Consider the following 22,913-nt stretch of genomic DNA (forward strand, 5'->3'; position numbering starts at 1 on the left):
GTCTAAGGCTACTTTCTGTGAATTTCAGGAGCTCATTGGCTATTTAAATTTTGCTTGTAGAGTTGTTGCTCTGGGGCGAGCATTTTTTAGATGTCTTTGTGATGCCACTTGCAGAGTTGCCAAGCCACATCATACGATCAGAGTTACGTTGGCTGGTATGGAAGAGGTTTTGGCCTGGTCTCATTTTCTGGCAGACTTTAAGGGGATTTCATTCTTGTGCAACAAGCTCAAGTTCCATCATGCACTGCAGATATCATTGGATACAGCAGGCTCAGTGGGTTTTGGGGTTTATTTTAATGGCCGTTGGTATGCACATTCTTGGCCTCAGGAGTAGATCCAAGCTGGATTAACTTCTGATCTGACTTTTCCTGAATTTTTCTCATTTTGGTAGCAGTCTCCATATGGGCTACAGAGTTTGCCAGTTCTTCTGTACATTTTTGGTGCAATAACTTGGCAGTTGTATATCTAATCAATTCTTTGACATCAACATCTCCAAGGGTCATGCATCTAGTATGGGCGTTCACATTGCTTACATTTTAATATCTTGTTTACATCCTTATATGTTGCAGGGATTGATAACTCTATTCCAGATGCTCTCTCCCATAAACAAATGGAGTGCTTCTGGGCCTTGGCCCCTGAGGCAGCTCAGCTGGCAGAACCAGTGCCAGAACATCTTTTGAGCCTTGGCAGAACAAGGTGATGTAGACCCTGGGTCTCTCGTACAAAGAGATCCAGGGCTGCCAGTACGAATAGGCCCTGGGCTGCCAGTACAAAGAAGAAATATCTTAAATTGGTTCAAGAGTTCCTCAAGTTCCGGGTTATCCACCAGTCAGTTGAGGTTTTGACCATTCCAGTGCCTCAGCTCCTACACTTTTGTGTTTTCCTCCATGACAGGGGATTGGCTCCTCAGTCCATTCGTGACCACCTGTCTGCCATAGCTTTTTGGCAGAAGCTGCAGGGGGTTCAAGACAGAACTACTGATTTTCAGATCAAAAAGATATTAGAAGGCTGGTCTAGAGAGATAGGTCAGATCAAAGATACTAGAATGTCCTTATCCCCTGACCTTCTTAAAAGTTTGAGATCCATATGGGCTAGCATTTGCATATCGCCATACGAAGCCCTATTATTCCATTCCATTATTCCATTGACTGCATTTTTTGGTGTGCTGAGAATAAATGAGTTGGTTTGGGCTGCTAAACATGATAAATCCAATAGTGCTTTACATTATAGAGATCTTAAGTTTTCTAGACAGTCTGATACTTTAATCATTAGATCGTCTAAAACTGATCAATGCAATAAAGGTACACAGCTCTCTCTTCTGCCTTGTTCCAATAAATCTATATGTCTGGTTCAGGCCTTACTAGAATATTTGCCAGGGGAGCTATATCAGGGCCTCCTTTTGTTCATCAAGATATTTCACCTTTAACCAAACATCAGTTTGGGTTGATTACTTCCAAAGCATTAGATTTTCTGGGCTTGCACAATGTTCGCTTTGGGACCCATTCTTTTCAGATTGGGGCTGCTTCAGCAGCTGCTTCCATGGACTTTCAACTGGATGCCATCAAACAAATTGGTGGTTGGAGGTCTGCTGCATATCGCAGATATGTTTGGAGGCTTCTTTGTTAATTTTTTAATTTGTTTTACAGATCCCTGCCCTTGGCCATCAAGAGTTAGAGTACTACTGTGTAGCCACAGCATGATCTACTGGGCTCTCAGAAAATAAGAATTAGCCACTTTGGTACTCACTTGGGCCTGGGTGATGTTGCCTGCTTTCATTGGTTGGGCAAGCAGGGTCTCTGTTGACACGGCCTGTTGCCGTTATTGTTTAAAGAGTGCCGAGGGCCTCTGCCTCACATGTTGTTGGTTCACCTTGGGGGCAACGACCTCAGTTTGTTGAAGGGAAAGGTGCTTATTCTGCAGGTACTGCATGATGTCCACCTTAATAGACAGTCATGGCCACTTGTTCAAATTGCTTGGTCAGCCATGCTCCCATGTTGGGAGTGGAATGTGGTGGTGACCCTATAGCCATCAATACTGCCCAAAAGCGGGCTAATAGAGAAATTCAAAAGGACCTCGATGCTGGGCTAGGCCATTATCTGCCTCATCTACAAAATGTATTTGGGATGCTGGAGCTCTACAGAGCTGATGGTGTTCATCTTTCTGAAACTTGCAATGCTATTTTCTTACCAGGTCTGCAATAAGGTATTAAAGAGGTGCCCAACACCTAGGTGAGAGATAGGAGCTAAGCAGATGCTTGCCCTGTAGTTGTGGCATAAATAATTGAATTAAATTTCAGCAAGCACCTTGGACACCGTTTGGGTGGAAGAGACGTTTCTGGAACCATCTCTTTAGGCCTTGTGATATGGGGGGGGGGGTTGGCAGAAAGAAATTCCCCTCAGGTTTGACTTGAAAGATAAACCCCCTCTTTAATCTTCACAGACTGGGAGAGGGACTCTCAGGTTAGACTTGATCTTATCCACCTTATTTGCTGTTCAACTCTCACATCTGTGGCTTGGACTCTTCTAACTGTAGTACTCAGTTGTACATCTTCACACTTTAGAATCTTACCTAGTTCTTTCATAGCTGCACATCCTATTCCTAGTCTTCTTCTGATTTCTTGGCTGCTGTCTCCATTCTGATCAATGTTTTATCCAATACACACATTTTTCACGAAGGTACAGAACTTACCAACATTTGATATTGTACGGCAACTAGATTGAAATGCATACATTTAGAAAGTTTCTTAATACAAGGGAGAGTATTACAGTAATTATTCTGAATATTTCATCTGATACTCTCTTATTCTCTTTACTTTGATGGTTAAGCATAGGTACCTGGGTACTGACTTGGCAACCATACATAGTTTGATGTGCTGGGTGGGAGATGTACTGGAATAGAAGTGTTTGTCAGTTCATTTTAGCCACCTTCAGGTGTGCCAGATCAGGGCCATGGCAACCACATGCCATAGCCCAATCTGTTCTTTCCAGGATGCAAAAAGGAGCTGCAAAAAGTGGCTCCTTTTTGTGCCCTGGAAAGGGTGTAATAGCCATGGCGCCATGGCTTGAAGGTGCTCCTTTGATGCTGGATCATGTGGATGCAGCACCAGAGGAGTGTCATGATGTCATGTGCCATGTGGAATGGTGCGTGGCATCATGGCAGCCTGGGGATGGAGTCAGGGCATGGATCATGGACAGGGCCTGAGTACTCTAGTTTTAACTTCTGTATGTTTTACAACATTTTTATATTGCTTAATTCATGATTTAAAATGGCAATATTTCAGTTGTTGTGTTTTAATTTTATTGCCATGTTTTCAGCTATTTTTGTTTTATTTATTTTTTGTAAGCTGCTATTGGGAGAAAGGTGGCACATGAATGTAATAAATAAATAAGTAAATGAAGTAGACAGTTGTTGGCTATCCATATTGCCTTTCCTCTTCCTTACATTTTATGATGGCACAAACTAGGTATGCTAGTTTTGCTTTCATACAGATTTTTTTCAGTTAACTTATTTAGACATTTTTGAATTTTGGAAGGTCTTCCTTAAAATAAGGAAGGCAAAATATTCACTCTTATTTATTTCCCACAAAAAAAGTTTCCTCTTGCAACACTTAAGAAACATTAAAAAAAACCTTATATATCAGAATACAGAGAACATGCATTAATTTGCTACTCAAAGTATGTAAAACATTAGACAGGATGTATTTTCCTAATCACTACAGAACACAGTGCATCTATTCCACATAAAAGTAACAGGGAAAACTACTGTCTGTGTATTGGTGAGTTTTGGAAAGCTCTTGAGTCAAATCTCCCTCTGCTAGGAAGTTTATTAACTGTTATTATTAAAATTATATGTTTCTCCTCTTTTGTCCAAGCAGCAGCATGCACATTCTTCATTTATATTTACAATAATCTTATGAGAAAAATTAGATTTCCTAATAGGCTAAGTAGAAAGAGAGTGGATCCAGATTTAATCATACTACAGTGGTGCCTCGGGTTACGAAATTAATTCGTAACGCGGCCGCTTTCGTAACCCGAAAAGCCTTCGTAAGCCGAATTGCCATAGGCGCTAATGGGGAAAAGCCGCGATTCCGTGCGAAAAAGCCGAAAAAAGCACCAAAAGTTTTTTCGTAACCCGAAAAAACATTCGTAACCCGAAACAATAATTCCCTATGGTTTTTTTTTAGTATCAAAATATTTTAAACTGTGTATTTTCTATCTAGATATATATATATATATATATATATATATATATATATATATATATATATCAGTAAAGACTATAATTTAGGGAGTTCTTAGTTTGGGATGAAGATTCTGGAAAGGAAAGTTTGCAAGGAAATATCTACTTTATTTGTCTGCCTCTAAATCACAGTGTATGGGTGTTAGGCATTGTCTTTTTTTTCTGGTAACCTTTCATTTGTAGACTAGATCATTTGGTGCAATGAAAGCAAATTTTGATCCCACTTTTCAGTATACAGTATTCCTTAGATTTCTGTACCATCAACATCAGTGGGATTTCCCCCATCCCATATTCCTTCAGGCATCATGCAGTATTGATGAAACTTATGCCAATGCAATAATTCCTCTCAGGTTTAACATACAGTCATTTCATGAATGTAGCTAATTTGTAAATCAAATATCACAGGGAAACAGAAAGCAAAATAAAATAACAGAACTGTCTCCTTGTTCCACCTAAGCAAGTGTTAAACTGGCATGCAGAAAATTAATTATTTTTTACTGCTGACATTAAGTATTGCTCTCTGAGATAATTAGAAGGGTGAAGCAATGGGAGGGAAATAATAATTGGCCGTGCCCTGGCAACATTTTAGTTGTCCTAGCCAGACAGCTGTTAAAACCATACGGTTGTGATTTTTCGTCAGTGTGGAGACAGGAAGGCCAATCTGTTTGACAAACTTGAATTTTCTTTGCACAGCTATAGAACAGACAGGTGCTGATTAGTTGTTTTTGTATAAATCAAGTAGGTGTGACATAATCAGGGAAGCTTTCCACAAGCTTATAAAGCTGCAACTTATAAAGAAATGCTAGAAGGCGGATTGCTGGGTATGGATATTTAGACAGGTACCGAAAATGCTGCTCATTCTTTTAGTTCTGCTGTCTACTGAGTAAACAGTACAGAGGCTTTGGTTACTTACTTCAGAATATGCTGCAGAGGCTAGGTAGAATCATAGTATCATAATGTTGAAAGAAACCTCAAGGACCATCCAGTCCACCCCTCTGCCATGCAGGAACACACAATCAAAGCAACCCTGACAGATGGCCATCCAGCCTCTGCTTAAAAACCTCCACTCTGTGTCAGCATAGCGGGTGTTTGGGAAGCTACTCAGAAGTGTTCTTAAGTGTTTACTCTGAGTAGACTACCAATGGAAAAGAAACTGAAACTAACTGGGATTTTTAATGAATTTATCCAGTTCATGGTCTGTAAGATGTTTAATGAAAACTTTGGGTCAGTACAGACCGGCCCTTTGCGACGTCCTCGTCACATGCTAGGGTTGCCTTGGGGTGCTCTGCCCACATGCCCCTCAATCCTAGCACATGACAAGGGCATCACAATGGTGGCGCCCATGTGTACCGGCCCTTTGCAATGTCCTCATCACGTGCTCGGATTGCCTTGGGGTGCTCCGCCCACATGCCCCTCAATCTAGCATGTGACAAGGGCATCACAATGGCGGTGCCCGGTACACATGGGCACCACTTTTGTTACGCAAATGCCCCGTGGCATCCGCACAGTGCTATGCGGCACTTGCATAAACAGTGTGCCAATGGCGCGCTTGTTACACCACCGCCGCAGCATTAAAAAACGCTTTTTGCGGGTTCTTTTTCCTCTGCAGGGAAGCCGCACGGTTTGGCAGCTGCGGCTTCCCTGCGGTTGAAAAATAGCTGTCGCTGCTTTGGACCATTTTACAAGTATGTACCGGGCCTTTGTGTATCTTTTGGTTTCTTCGTGTCAGGTTCTTTGCTCCTCCCCACTTTTCCTTTTCAAATAATACACAAGGAAATGTGAGTCTAAAAGTTCATATATTCTAAAAATATACACAATTATGCTTCAGTTGATAGGGAAGTGTGCAAAAAAGTGAACATTAAAAATAATAAATTAAGATGCACTCATTGATCCCTATTTCAAAACATGAAGAATAAATGTTTTCACAAAATCAGGGTAAAGGAAAATTTAGTTTTCTTTCCATTTTTAAATAAAACAGCCTATCAATCCCCGATTGATAATGTCCAGAATCAATTGAATTCCCCTTTTATTATTTTTCTTAATTGTGATTTGTTTTTAACTTTGATGTATTGTTATGTACTTTTTAAACATCTTTTACTGTTTAATTTTATAGTTGGGAGGGAGGGTTGGGTCAGGGTTTTGTGGGGGCTTATTGTTTTTATTGTTGTATATTGTATTTTCTTTGTTGTTACCCACCTCAATCCTCAATTGAAAGAGGCGGAATACAAATAAATATTTATTATTATTATTATTATTATTATTATTATTATTATTATTACTACTACTACTATGTTTTTCTGAGACCAATATGCAAGTTAGACAACTTCTGAGTGCATACTTCTCTAAGGGGCTTTCGAGACCGGTGATTTGCACTGGCCTGGATATGTGCTAGGTTTGCCCGAGGGCAGTGCCACTGCACGCCCCGCAACCCTAGTACATTGCGGTGGCGTAATAATGGCGGCACCCTGTAAACACAGGAGCTGCCATTATGACGTCACGGCTGTACCACAATCAAATGGCGCGGCATGGCCGTGATATCCCCGTGATGCTGCAGGGCGCTTGGGGTGCCCTTTCAGCATTGCAGGAAGGAGCTCCAAAACGGAGCTCCTTTCTGCCGCACACATCACTGGCATGGCCTTTACATTGCCGCACCAGTGATGCAGAAGAGAAAGGGGCTGAGTGGCCCCTTTCTCCCCTTCCCCGCAGCTGTCGGGGTGTCCTTGGGGCATGAAGCCCCAAGAACACTTCTTTCCAGGCCACGGGGAAGCGGCGTTTTGCCGCTCCCCGAAAGCCTGGAGAAGTGGTGGATTGGGGCCTCTGGGGCTGCTGCTGTGAATGCCCAGGCCCCAATCCGGAGGGGAAAGGGGCAGATGCAGGCTGCCTCAAAGGGTTGGACTGAATCCCACCTAAATTTTGCAATTTAGTTCTCAGCCCAAAAGTTGCGTAGAAGAAATGCATGCTGGGAAAAGTTATATGCAGAAAACATATACATATATTAGAAGAAATTTTCAACAGACCACATATATAATACGAACATGAAATTAACTGTGAATGTTCTTGTTTTACTTATTCACAGACTGATGTGTGTGCATGTAGCAGGGGTTGGTGGTGGGTGGGGATGCATGATTGAAGTTAAGCAGCAAAGCTTACCCATGCTGGAATCAGGATTATTCATACATCCTTACTCAGAAATAAACGGGGCTATCTCTTATATATACTATTGTATCCTTGGTATTTTTCTTGAAATGGGGTGTCTGAATCTGCATGGGAACACCACTGCTCCAATGCCCTGTTCCAGTGGAGTGTTGCACATGTGACTATGTGCAGGTTCTCAGAGATGGACTTCCAATGGTTGGCAACGGCCAGTGATGTACTCCTGCAACTGTCCACAGGGAAGGGGGGTGGGGGAACAATTTTTTAAAAAGTATTCAGCAGTGTGGCTTGAAGCCACTGTGTGGCCATGATATGCACACTCCAGCCACCTTGGCAGCCAGTGGTGTGGTTGGTGGGGACTCATATTACTTTTGGAAAAGGCAGTTTCAAGGCACATTTTCCTGCCCATCTGTTTTGTTCCCAACTCTGCTTTTCTACTGATGCCTTGTAGTGCTTGGACTCTCTCTCCTTCTCTCTGCTTAAAATCTTTATAAGACACTAAGACTTCATGCTAGGGGTCTGACTAGCTTCCCAAGTGCAGAACATGACAGACTGGTCCCATCTCTTTTAACTTTCCTGTGTGAAGCCAAACTGTGCTGTTCCACAAGGCATTCAGTGTTTGAAACTACTATATGCTTTTATTAGAATTAAAATGTGCTGTTTAATTGGTTATTTGTTCATCACCTCAGTACCCCTTATAGGCTGGGAGGTGATACAGAAATACATTAACTAACTAACTAACTAACTAATAAACACAGATCCCACTTCAATACTTTGCACTTTCCTCAATGGACATTAACTTCATTCTCTATCTTTTAATATCAAGTATATGCATTATATTTTAATTTTTTCCTAAAATATATTCAAATTTGATAAATCGAACTATCTGCATTTTTGTTTTCTTGTGATTTTAGCCCTTTGATAACCATTGGAAGCATTCAAAAATGTAACCACCACTATCATTTACATCCTTGCAAAAAATGCACTCGTGGAAATTATTGTTTAAGCGTTCTTAAACAATGCAGTGATTAAGAAACCATAACATCACTCCAGGACTTTATGTAACATTTAAAGTTGCTAATAATATTAAATTAGATGTGGGTATTTGTGTGTGAGGATGATAACTGTGAGGCATCATTATGACTCTAACTTTTATCATTGTAATATGTCATGCATGCTGTGATGAAAAAGCAACTCACTAATTCAACAAAAAAATGAATCTTGACTATGCTGCACATGGGGCTAATTTTCAAATTGGCTATCAAATTTTATACAGCTATCTATTTGCAATATCAGGAAACTGAACTGAAAAATAGCATTGCTAATGGCTTTGTGTGTGTGGTTATTTATGATAAATGTGGGGTACACCCTTCAACAACCCATTTTTGCTATCCGTAATATGTCCTTGGGGATGGATGTTAGCTATAAAATGCACTGTACATCAAGGAATATAGTTCTGTAGCATGTATACCCCAAGGGGACAACATTCTCTCAATCTAATAATCCATTTCTTGATTTAACAAAGAAAGCCATGCTCTCCCGAATATATTTCTTTCTTGAACTCAGTTGAAGTGGGCTCTATTGTATTATTACTTTCTCTTGTTCTATTACGGGCAACATGAGTTAATCCTGTCAAAGTCTAGCTAGAACAAAAGAAATAAAAATTCAGCCTTAAGACAGCTCCTTGGAGGCTCGTTCTCTCTGATTAAGCTTTGCTGATGCCTTTTTAAGAAACCACTGTTCCTTTCCCCCCCAGAGCAACAGAAAGCTATTCTGTACAAGAGTCTCTCTGTTACAAATGACTAGTCAGACCAGACCTCAAAAATATATGATTTATCTTACTAAGGAGATGATAATGTGATAGAGGCAGGGAGAAAAGACAAACAGAATTGTAGGAAGCTTGGGGTGATATCTGCTGATAGAATCCTTTCAAAAAAGTCTTGCTCAATTATCAATGAGCACCAGTTCTCTGGACTTCCCCATTGGATCAAAGGACTCAGGGAAAGAGAAGGGAAGGACCTCTGGGGCTGGATTGGATTTCTCCCTTTGGGCTCAAGACCTATAAGGTGGGTCAATATGCTGTGGCTTCCTGGAAACAAACCAAATAGCTGGAGACAACCTATATCAATTAATTTGCTTGTGGGGTGAGGAGTACCTTGTCCTTGACATACTGGAGAGGAGATCAGATTACACCTTTCAGCATACACTGCACTAAGTAGGCTTTCTGTGGATGAGATTTAAATAGTTAATGTTGGCCCGGTACACATGGGCTCTTTGTGGCATGGCGATGGTAATTTTAGGGTTCAGGAGGGTGCAGCAAGTGCATGCTTCCGAACCCTAATACATACAGATACTGGCATCATGGCGGCCTTCCATCCATACAGGGGCCGCCATGATGCCGCCACCACCGTACAGCAACCAGACAAGGACTGGCTCCCTTTCCTGCTTCTGGCATCACAAAAAAGAAACGGCTCTAGGTGGCTTTTTTTTTTTTTTTTTTTTTGGCAGCAAGTCTGTGCCACCCGTTTGTACAGCCCTGTAGTGCCCTTAGTTTATTTTGTGTGTTTATCTCTTTGTTTGGACTGGAGAGGGCAATGAGATGATACAGCCCTTTTCAAACTGCTGTTGTCAAGGAAATGGACAAGTGCTGTGGCACTGTGTGTTCCCCTTGTCATCACACACCTCATTTGTGTTAGACTAATCCTTTAGAGCAAAGTTGAGTATAGTGTGTCCTCCCAGATGCTGTTGAACTGCATCTTCCAGCTCCATAATAGCATAGCCAATGGTGAGGGATGCTGTGAGTTGCAATGTCACATTTGTATGGTCACACAATTCCTATCCTTGGCTGAGACAATATATGTATGTGCCTTCCTGAGATCATTTTGGCAGGAAATGATCCCTCCCCCAGCTGCAGGATTAGTTTAAGAGACCATCTTAAAGAGCCATCTCTTGAAACAAATTTTTTCCTTCCATTCAAAGTAGTAAGATTTCAGCATTGAGAAGGGGGTCTCCATTCAAAATGCAGAAAGAGCATTAAAGCTACAGTTTTCTTTCTGTGAGGATTCAGTTCCTTTGATTGTTGGGCTGATGTTTGAATTTGTTAAATCCATGTTTAGAAATAGCAGACTTTAATACAAGGTGGAATTAATTTGCTTCTCTCTAATGATGGCAGATTTTCTAGCACTGAAAAATATGTCTGTTTATGTATGAATTCGCATTGTAAGTTATTTTCACTTATTAGAAATATGATAGGTTTTAGTTATCCACTCTCAGATTTTAAATTAAACATTTTTAAATTTAGACAACTAATGAATACTTCTATCAGTGCACTAAAAGGCTCTTCGAACTATCTAGAAAGCAATTAATGATTGAGCAGAAGTAAACAGTAACCCATGTAGTTACTGCCAGAAGGAAATGGCATTACTTTGACTTTAGAAGATGAGCCTGGACATGGGCCAGGTTTTCTTGATGCCTACAAAGTAAAGATATGAAAATCTCTCAGTTTTGTTGCAGTTCTTCAAATCCCACCTGCATTTCCTTCCTTCCTTCTTCTCATGCTGTGTTGTGTAATCACACAATTAAGGGTGCAGGATTTACATGGAATCCTACACTAGGGATACAGGTTGTGCATGGAAAAAAATTCACCATTTTAAATAAAGGTTTTCAGAAATGTACCAATTTAATTCAAACAAAAATTTCCCTGAATGTATATATTTTTCCTCATTGACTAAAGTATGTTTCTGGGGAAAATATTGCTTCTCTGCATTTTAGTCACTCATATTTTTAAAGGTGCATTATTTTGTGTGCATTCCATTCCCATGAAAGCCCTTGCAAATGTGTGAATTTCTGAAGTCAGGTGTTTAATCTCCTGACAATAAGTTTCAAAAGGTGTGAAAAAGCTACTTTTGTTGAGATAGTCAAATGAAAGGAAATTATTTTCCACCCCTAAGGCAAAGCTCTCTTCACCTTCCACAGAGGTCTTCAGATATATCTGCATGCTAGCCTAGGAATAAATTGCACTTACGACTTTTAAAGTGTATATTAGAGGTTTTGGCATGGTCTCACTTGTACAGAGTTTTATGACATAATTTAAAAGAAGTGTTGTTGTTGTTGTATGCCTACAAGTCATTTCCACCTTACGACAATCCTATCACGGGGTTTTCTTGACAAGATTTTTTCAGAGGAGGTTGCCATGCCCTTCCCCTGAGGCTGAGAGTGTGTGACCTGCCCAAAGGCACATAGTCGGTTTAATAGATGAGTGGGGAATCAAACCCTAGTCTAGGGCACATCAGTGTTGCTTTTGTGAAATAATATGACATCATTTTTTTAATACCAAGTACTGTTTCTTTGTTACTGACAAAACATTTTGGGGGGTCGTTTCGAAAGAATTTTAAAGGTTTTTTTTAAATATAAAAATAAGTTTTTAAAAGAAGAATATTCAGAAAGTAAACTGTAATTGGTTAATAGGCTACATTTAAAAGCACACATTCATTAGCTCTCCCCAATTATTGATGGTGTAGGGCTTCAGATTCACATTCCATACTGTCTGGTGTGTGTATTTGTGAATTTCAGTTTCCTCAGGAAACTTAAATGCCGCAATTCCCTTTAAAACAGAGTTGGTAGCAGAAATGATGTGGGGGCAGTTTCCTCACAAGTGCCAAGTGATTCTCATTTGTGTAGAGCTGAGGTGTGGAAAGTGAGGCCCATGGGATTTCCCATTTGCAGACCTTTGACTCCCCACACTTGTTCAAAATAAAATCTTTGAGTTATGTTTTTCACCTAAAACCTTTCAAAAATGCTCTCAAAGTGTCCACAAATATGAAGGTTTAGGTCACCTATGCCCTCGAGCGTGCTCCTCCATAAACCCAAGCCAAAAAAAAGCACCCCACAATCAGTCAAAATAGAAACCAGAAGTGATACAAAGCATTCCTGAAAATCTTCAGGGTGATCAGAGCTTGGAAATTGGCCCTGTCCCTCATGCAGTTGCCCACCTCTGGTTTACCAAGGCTTGGACAAAGTGACAGCCAAGGGCTCTAGTGACAAAGGTAGAGATGAAAAACAGAACTTTCTATCCAGGTGGGAGGGATTTCCTAATTGCTGAATCCTTTTTAAAAGCTTCATGTAGAATATAAAAAACAAATCTGCCACATACAAAATATAAAAAGCTATCCACTCATTAATCAGAACCAGATGGATTCTGCAAATATCAAGGGCATGTTATGAATTTAATATAACTGGTACTTCTTTTTGTCTCTCTTCCTGAATGATTTTGAATAACCTTATGATTTAGGGACAGGTTTCTTGGCTAGTACAATAGTTCTAGTAGTTGACAGATCTGCATTACCAGAGATGAGAAATTGGTAGTAGTGCATTCTGTAGATGAACTCAGATAAACGACTCAAAACTTGTGCAAGCCTATCATCCCAGTGGCAGGTGCTGAAGACTATCAGAACTTGAGAATGGCAGAAGTAGTCTTTGACAAGAACTGTAGTTTAAAATACAACAAAGAAATGAGATTATTATGCTGTCATGACAGTTATCATTCTCATCTCTGAAATGGAGGAGTGCTAGCTTACTTTCAATAACAAACTTTATTGGATCAATTGTATATATTAAGCAACATCTCCTGTTCTCCCAGTGTGAAAGGATGTATTCTTAGACAAACATGTTAAAATTTGAATGTGTGACACCAACTTGATGCAACTGGCAAAGTGAAGAAAACTGGCAGACGTCCCCAGTGGCATGGGAGAATTGCTTTTTCTGTAGGGCCGTGGGTGCATAACATGTTAGCTTTACAATGCTGAAGTAATTCACTTTTGTAGCTCCATGGAACATGAATAAAAGTACACATTTTCAGAACATGTCAGCATTTTTTAATAAAATAGACACTTTGAAGTGTTGTCATTTGTGAGGGGGTTTCCTAATGTTTGATTAATGTTTTACACTGAACTGCAGAACAGAAAATGCCATAAAATGAGCCTATCCATTCATATGTAGAAACAAGGTTACAGCTACAGAGTGGGGGGGGGGGATCATGACCCCCAATAAAAATTGTCATCTGAATAAATTTTCTGTCAGTTTTCATTTCTAGCATTGCTGACAGTGAGTGACTTTTTCACACCTATAATGTTCACCAATAATGTGAGAAAAAGAATGCTCAATAGATTTGCAAGAAGAAAGAGGTGGCTGATAATAACATGCATGCAGTTTATGGTGTTTCAGATGATTTTGGCTTGCAGTTCTGATCATTCCTTTGTCATTGGCTATGCTAGTTACAGTTGATGGAAATTGAGGTATAGCCCATTTATATTCTGCTCTGTTTAATAGAATTGAATGATTCCCCCTCCCCCTGAGGTATAATATAAAGCTAGATTTTCCTGTAAAGGGCATATATTATTAAGTAGAACATTTAACAACATCTAATATCTTAGCAGCAGTAGAATACCTAGCATATTTGACAATTAGTGTGGGTCATTTTATTATTATCATTATCATTATCATTATTATTATTATTATTATTATTATTATTATTTTAACACATACACCTCTTCCCCCCCAAAAAAAAATTTGGGGGGGGGGTGATAATCATGAAATGAACCACATAGGAATATCCAAAAGAGAAATATAGACTGAAAATTGTCTTCTATCGAATGGTGTGGATATAATCATATGAATAAATATATATAAAACAATATTATACTACCAAAATTAAAAAGTAATGCATTAACACATTAAAATTACATTAATGCATTTCTTGGGGGGAAAAGAGAAAACCATTGTACAGTGGACCTTGTTATACGCTGGGGTTTGGTTCCAAGATCCCCCGTGGATAACAAAATCCGTGGATGCTCAAATCCCATTAAATATAATGACATAGAAAAATGGTGTCCCTTATAAAAATGATATTTGAAATATATACTTTTTTGAACATTTTCAAACTGTGGATGCTTGAATCAGCATATAAAAAATCCATGTATAAGAAGGCCTGACTGTATGTTTGCAAAATGATCCTTAGTGCCTTATCCTTTTCTGAACGGTCTGAACCCTTTGGGGTGGTCTGTATAGCCCCTCAGTCACAAGGGGCTGAAATTATATTGAAAATACTTGAAAGATTGTTGAAGAACATGTTCAAGTGTCAAGAAACCCTGATGAAAGGAATCCTGAATAGATGGGCATCTTTGCAGTTTGAACCTTATTCTCTGCAGGGATGTTGTTTTCTGTGCAGAAATCCTGTTTCCTGTACAGAAAATGATGTTTGCTATGCAAAACAACCACATGAAAATTCTCCACAGCATAAGTCCTGAATTGTTAACAGGCTTAGAAAACTGCATGGTTTTTGGTGATATTTCTGTAGCAGGAAGAAAATTGCTAACATTTCTTATTGTTTCTTCCATGAAGAACCTTAGTGAAGAATTATATCCCTGCAAGTCACAAAACTTTATAGTGCTTTTTACTGGATGGTGGCAACTGAGAGAAGCTTAGAGCTCCCCTCTCCTGTTCATATAGAGACAGGAAACTAACAGTAATGCTAGGCTGTATTATGGATTTAATATCATTAATATGTAGATAAAGACAGAAGCAAATGCAAATTTGGGTTTGGAAATATGTGTAAAGGATGTCTCTTCTTGCCACACAGAAATTTTAGTAGGCTGGGATTGTTTTGGCTTCCTTTAAACTCCATTACCTTCACCTTCCTCTCCCCGACAGAAAAATTCAGATTTGATTTTGACAGAGAACAGTATTACTCTGGAGATTTATGAAATTCTGCTAAGAAATGTAGCTGCTCATGCCAACAGTGGCCTTTTTCTGAGAAAACAAAACAAAAATCTTACATCAAAGTAGGAACTTTGAAATTCACAATTTGTTGGGCCCCTGGCAGTTTTAATTCCAGTTCTACTTAAGAACGATTTTGAAGGATATTCATTCAAGGGGTGTGTGTGTACCAGCAACATATTTGCTAGTAGATTATGTAAATATTTATATCTACCCATCCTTAATACTGTTCCATAAGTGAAGATTTTTGAAAACCCAGGCAAGAGAAATCAGAATCACTGTGCATCATTCACTGTAAGTTATCTGTCACGGACAGACATTCCTTCAAAGGGGGAGGGGGGGAGATGAGATAAATATGAAAGTTAAAATAAATTAGAATTTAAAAGAAGTCAGTATCAAGGAAAGAAAGGTGTGGCCCAAGAAATTAGTCTGACATTTTAAAAAATATATATAAGAAGAAAACAGGTGGCCATGACTTGGCACAGAGAAGAAAGCAAACTCTGTGTCACACACTCGATGAGATGCAAATGATTTATGAAATAGTGAAGTTAAAGAAATAATCTTCTGCTAATCTTCTTTGAGATAGACTGACTTTTGTGGGAGGCAGCTGGCAAAAGAAGAGCTGCTTCCAAACTGCGTAGCAGAGATGAGCAATGAATTTAATAAGTCTTGATGAATCTCTCCCCCCCCCCCCAACCTTTGCTATCCGGCCGAAGGAGTACAGTTGAGTTCCATTCATTTGGCAAAGGAAGTAACTTTGTGATATTGCAGGTGTGAAATAAATAGGAAAGAGGAAAGAAGGGGAGAGAGGGTGTCAGTTAGCCTTTCAACCAAAGCATCTGGTTTACATATATGATTCATTCAAGATTTTGAAGCACTCTGGAGATGCATTCTTTTTTATTTATGTTGTAAAGAAAACTGCTGTATTGTGCTGAGAGACAGGATTTGAGAGGCGGAAGTATTCCTTTTTTGCTTACTGAATATTGAGTCTGCAGGCAATGTGATGAGCACTATTTATTTATTCAGTTATTTTTACTTTTAAAAATATTTTTAAAAACATTTTTGAAGTACTAAAAACCAAAGAAAATTGGCTTTAAAATTTCGTTAAAGCAGCCATTTTCAGCCAACAATTGCTTCAAAGAAGTTAAGAAAAAACAGTAGCAGCAGATTTTTTTTTAAAAAAAAAAATCATTCAGGTCAACAGTCTCCACATAGTCAACATGAAATTCATTTGAAAATAATAACATTACTGTAATAATAGCATAAGCCGCCTTCCTGCAGCCATTTCTACACCAGCCTAATCAGATTCATGTTCATGTGTGAAGGTTGTGAGAATTGGTTTCCTCATATGACTGCACTGCCTTCAGGCATGCTGTCTTAGTCAGTCAGTCACTTTCTGATGGGTAACAATGACAGCACTCCAATGGAATTCAATTGCAGCAAAAAAGTGAAATGGAAAATAAAAATCTTCCCAAAGTTCTGAAACTCTGGGAAAGTTTACTGGTGACCATGGCAACATACCCACAGAGACTCTTTAGTAGGAACAGCCTTGTGGTACTTTGACAACTGACACATTTATTGTGACATTAGTTTTCATGGAGTGAATCCTTTTAAGTTACATACATGCGGTGTATTATCCATTACATGTATGTAGTGAATTTCTCTCTCTCTCTCTCTCTCTCTCACACACACACACACACACACACACATACATCTTTTTCACATGAGACTTTTAAAACGGAGTCGTGGCTGGATAGCATCACTATTGGGGTGGATTCTTTGCATGATGTTCTTGCTATTCTGTTTTCTTCCTGCTGTAACTCTAAGTCCCCCACCCCAAATATATATGTCCCACTTATCAGCCCCATTTATGGGACTATTTTGTTTCTTTTTCCAATGCAAAAGATTGACTTTGCATCTAGCCCATTTAAGGTATCTAGTGGGTCCAGGTGGGTTTGTTCTGTGTGTGTAATGTATATAGTTTCATGGGTCTTCCCCAGCCACACAGTTAATTTTCAGTTGAGGAGGTGGAAAGATGTCGGACTAGGGGCCATGGTGGGTGAAGCTTTCTAAGGAGATTTCTTTAATCACCCCATTTCTTTCTCATTTGTTGCTATTATGTGCTTTCAAACAGCAATTCCCTTGTTTCTCCAGGTGTTTTAACTTCAACTCCCAGAAGCCCCAGCCAGCTTAACCACACTGGAAGCTAAAGTCCTAAACATGTGAAGGGCAAAAGTTTGGGAATCACTGACCTAGAGTGTGGTCTTCTCCTCTTGCTACTGTCTTCCACCTTGCCAAGCATTGTTATCTTTTCTAGTGAGTTCTGTCTTCTTGTTACATAGCCAAAGTATGATAGCCTCAGTTTAGTCATCTAGGGAGAGTGCAGGCTTGATTTGCTTGACTGTTTAATAGTCTACTGCATGAAACCACAGGCATGATCCAAGAATCCAAATTGTTCTCAGTGGCACCATCTGTGACACCAGTTGTTTACATCCGTTATTTTCCTTTCCCTTCCTGGACAAATGCCCTTCAACTGGGAGAAGAGATGAGATGACAACCTCTGCATCTAGCTCTTTCAGCTTCCTATGCAATATCTCATAATTGAGTTAAATATTGAATTAAATAAAACTATTAAAATATGAATAGATATGAATGTGCAAATGAAAATACACACTAATTAAACAAAATATCTTTATTCATATGCTATATTGGGAGGGTGGCAATATCCACATATACACATAAAGGGAGGGGGTCACAAGGGTAAAATATCTGAGCACCACTACTTTAGGGTTTTGATGTCATTGTTAAAAAAAACAACCAGGCTTTCAGAGCAGTGGCAGAGTGTTTGACCAGCCTATGGTAGAGAACATTTTCATAGAGGATATTAAAATGAAAAGACAATACCACACCCTAGACCCTGCTCCTGTTAGATACAGAGCTTCCAAAAATGCGTGTGTATAAAATCACCTCTGCACGTGGGTGGCCATTCAATCTCAGCTGCATTTTGCCAGGACTGGGGGAGCCTACAATTAGTTTTGAATGATTTATTTTGAATTGAAGGAAAACTTCAAATAATTGCACAGTGGCATGATATTGTAGAGGGAGGTGGGGAGATGCAGGAAAGAAGTGAAATCAAAAGGAGAGCCACATCCTGTTTGTGGAGGAAGTTTGGGAGTTTTGGTTTCTTTACAAGATAAAACAATGTGCTTATTTGTGTTGCCAGGTAGGAATGTTCCTAAAGCAACTTATTGGGAGCCTTTAATTTAGGAATACATCCACATATAATCTCAAATTCATTTTCTGCTTCATGGGGATTGAAAAATTGGAATTTCTAATACATAAATTGGTGGGAGGCAGGTGAGATTGAATCTGATTCTCTTGGAGTTCGGGAAATCTGGTCCTTTTTTTTTCTTCAGATAAGTGCATAACATGCTGAGAAATGATCGTTTCCTTATGGTGAATAAATCTTGCTAAATTCTAAGGATTACCCACTTTTAAAGCCCCCCTGTCTCCCCCTAAAATGAAACAAATTTTTGAAAATATGTACAGTCAATGGTATACTTCTTTTTCCCATCTGATTTATTTATGGCATAAATTGTGATTATTTAGGCTACATAGGAGCTGTAGTTAAAGGACTAAATCCAATTGCTAGCCCCAATAAAGCAGTCCCACTGAATCAACAGGATTTACACAAGCATTGTCTTATCCTTTAGAAACTGATTTAGAAACTCTAATTGTCAATAGTACAGAGCATGCAGTGGAAATGGAACTCCCAACATCTACCAAATGCAGAATGATCTCCAGTTTTATATGACTTGGGGGGGGTATCCCTTTAGGATCACAGGTTATTGGTATTCAATTTCCACATGATAAAATTAAATGCCCAAATACTTATTTGTTGCCTCAGACTTTGATAGAAAATATGTACAAAATTAGACAAGGAAACCATGGTAATGTGCATCACTAGGTATGGTACCCACATTTCTGGAAAAGCAATACATTCTGAAGAGACAGGTCTTTCAAGCAGTTTGTATGCCATCTATCAGCAAGTCCCACTCTAATGCATTGTACCAATCCATCACATTATGTCCTAGTGAATGCACTTCCTTCTGGCAGAGGTGATGTGGAAGCTAAAGATAATTTATATTCTCTTATACATCTGCAACAAAATATCAATCTATGTGGTTCATAATTTCTCGTCGACTCTGGTTCTATTTTTCTATTTTTCTTTTTTGTAGCTTGATCTAATTTGTAAAGATTTGACTTTGTAAAATGAAAGGGATGTTTTAAACATTTGGTGTAAACAAAAGTAAAATTTGCTTTCTGTGTTTTCATATTTTAATATAAAGTAGGCTTTTGATCCCTCAAGTCAACCCAAACCAGCAGTCATTTCATGCTTCTGTGCATGTTGGTGGTTATTGTGGTTGTTGTTATTTATTTATATTGCATCTATGGACACAAGTTTCCTTACAAAAATTAAAACAGATACAGAAATAAGGTTCACATCAATAAAACTTAAAAAAAATATATAGCTGAGCTATGAATACAGTGCACCCGTGTCATACACGGGTGCACCATACACGGCTTTTGGCTTATGCTGAAAGCCACATGCCAGAAGAGGCAATGGCGCCGTGTTCATGAGCCCCATTGTTTTCAATGGGACTCCAGCATACACAGTATTTCCCTTATGTAGGGGGGGAGTCTGGAACAGATACCTCGCATAATGGAAGGGTTCACTGTACAATTAAAAGCAAGGTAAAACATATCTGCTGAAAAGCAACAAGCAACAGCCCAACATTCTATTAGTGATGTACATAATCATAAGGGTTGATTGTTGTGTATTTTGGCATTTTCTTCCTTCAACATCCAAAGGCCTCCTCTGGGACTCATATTTCATTGTGCAAGCTATTCTCATAGAGTGTGAGTATGTGTGAGGGACAAGTACCAGACTACATCTCAGTAGTCAGATGGAGACATTATCTGCTGAGACCTCTGAAGACCCCAGCAGATCTTGGCAGATGATGTCCTTGGCCTGCAAAGGGGACAAAGCCAGATACTTCTCTAATCCTCCTCCTCTCTGCAGTGCAGGGACTATCACAGTGAAAAAGTGAGTCCTGAGGGTGGTGAACCATAGCATAGTTCCACATGTATGAAATCAACCAAGAAAAGTAAAACATATTATTATAACTCTTTTTCCAAAGGCTGTTCAAGGGGGAAAGTCTTCACTTGCAACTGAAAGGATGCCATGGAGAGTGTGGAGGCATACCACCATCTGGCTTGTGGCACGGCACGTGGCATCATGTCACCTTGGGACAGAGCCAGAGCATGCGTCACATAGATGCTATACCCCAACTCCGCCCCCAACCTGCCTTTAAAACCAGTCTGCACAGAGCCTTAGTAATGAAAAATTGATACAGCAGCTATTTCATAGCAAAGAAAGCTCACCACTTTATTTGATGATATCAGATAATTTCAAGGAGGTACTTGATCTCCAGAAAATGTGTGCTGGAGGCCATGCACAGTCCTTGTGTTCACTTCATTTCTTTGGGTGAAGCTGTGATGTGGCCACAAAGCAGGATTTTTTTTGTATGTTTCCCTAAAAGCTAGACTTCATTTGGGATTGTTACATCATAGGATTTTCATGGCAAAAGTAATTGAGAAGTGGTTCACCTGCTGGCCTGTAGCTGTTTAGTACATTTTGGTGTAAATTCTATTTTAGTCCTGACTAGAGTACTTGTTGAATCCATTAGATTTATCTATGTGTTGGTTCACCATTCAACAACTAATTAATTGGGTATACTATAGTCAAGACTAACCAACAGATTACCAGACTGAGGTTGTCTGTGTCAGAGTGTCAAGGGTTAAAACACAGCACACAGGGAAATGCTTGATGTGTGTGTTTGACTATGAGCATTCAGCAGAAGGACAAGGTTGAAACATGTGTCTGGATTACATAGGGGACACATGACATGGTTACACACCTGAACTCACTGGGTTTGGGAGACCACATGGTTTGAAGTCTATATAAACCCAGGGGTTTCAAGTGATAGCTTGTGGGTTTGTAGTAGGAGTTGGTTTGGTATGCGTTGTGGAGTTTGGAGAGATCTGTATTTGTATTATAGCACTGTGAATAAAGAGCACTTCGGGAGACTTAGCTTCTCTGGTGGTTTATCAGAAGAAGTCTGGCATCAGTTTGCTGTGTGTCCCCGGAGGTTCCTGCATTGCTTCAGTTCCTGGAAGACATCCGGCTGCTGTTATCTCAACTGCCTTTGGAATCACGGTTCTGCTTCTAAAATTGCTAGCTCTGCTCAAAGGTCTGATTTAACCACAGGACTCGTTTGAGTTGCTGACAGTGGTTGTTGGACCCCAGCGGTTGTGCTGACAGTCTGATACAGAAGACTCTACCACCAGCATAGCCTCTTACCTCATATGCATGGAAAGATCATGCCATGGACAGCACCAAAGAATTTCAGATGAAAATTAGCATATGCTTTGTAAATTATAGAGAAGCCTTTGACTGTGTAGATCATCAAAACATTTGATTGTCTTGATGTGTAAACTGTACTCAGGAGAAGAGACCATTTTAATAACTGTATATGAAGAAACAAAATGACTTCCAATTGGCTCTTACACACCAACAACCTGCTTCCAAGTTATTGCAATACTAGAATTTTGAGGACAGGGGAAAATTTCATTGGGGCAGACTTCTTCTTGAGGGGAGACATTGCCCTCATTCTGCACCTCCATAGCTACCACCTTCAATAGTAGCTAGCCTGTGTTTGTGTGTGTGTTTTGTGTTGTGTTGTTTTGTTTACGTTCAAGTTGCTTCTGACTTATGGTGACCCTAAGGCACCCCTGTCATGGTATTTTCTTGGCAAGTTTCTTCAGAGGGTGTTTGCCACTGCCATCCTCTGAGGCTGAGAGACTGTAACTTGTCCAAGGTGGGTTTTCATGGATGAGCAGAGATTCATGTGTGTGTGTGTGTGTGTGTGAGAGAGAGAGAGAGAGAGAGAGAGAATCCTTAACATTAGTATCCTTCAAGATGTCTTTATCTGCTGTCGTCTAGACTTCACTTGCAAAGATTTCACAAAACCTACTATCCATAATCTCTAGAAGCAGAGTCTAAAGGAGAGTTCTGGAATCACTTTTGTATAACCTCCATGAGTCTTATACATATGCTGGCAAGAAAGGAAAGAGAAAATGCTGACAGTGCCACTCCACAAATTGCTCATGGGAAATATCTTCCGTGATCATCAGTATCTGTAAAAGAAGACTGATGTTTGCTCAGCTATTCAAGATGGCTTTTCCTGACACTTTAAATTCAGTTCCATTGTGAGGGGAAAAATCAGGCTCATATCAGTGGCTATTACAGTGAAAAGATAACACTCCTAGTAGCTTTTTTAAAGCCCCTCTCTTCAAATTAAATATTTGGGGCAGAGTGGTTTTTTCCCCTTTCTGCTAAGAAGTTGCCAAGGGCTCATTTGAGGCAGAAAATATTTAATAGGGCCTTAGGTGTATTAAATGTATTTTTCTTACTTAGAGGTTTCTGAAATGTAAAGAGTGGAAATGGTTTAATCTTTTTCAGTGTCTTGAAAGTTATACATAGGATTTCAGCTGTGCTGTGCTGTCCAAATTTCATTTTGAATTAAACTATCTGCACATTGAATTCTTCAGACTAGGCAGTTCAGCTAAGAGTATTTCTAGGGAATTAGAGCAGGAGTGGACGCAGTACAAATCTCCAGATGTTG

The sequence above is a fragment of the Sceloporus undulatus genome, chromosome 2, assembly GCF_019175285.1.
Source record: "Sceloporus undulatus isolate JIND9_A2432 ecotype Alabama chromosome 2, SceUnd_v1.1, whole genome shotgun sequence".
Taxonomy (NCBI): Eukaryota; Metazoa; Chordata; class Lepidosauria; order Squamata; family Phrynosomatidae; genus Sceloporus; species Sceloporus undulatus.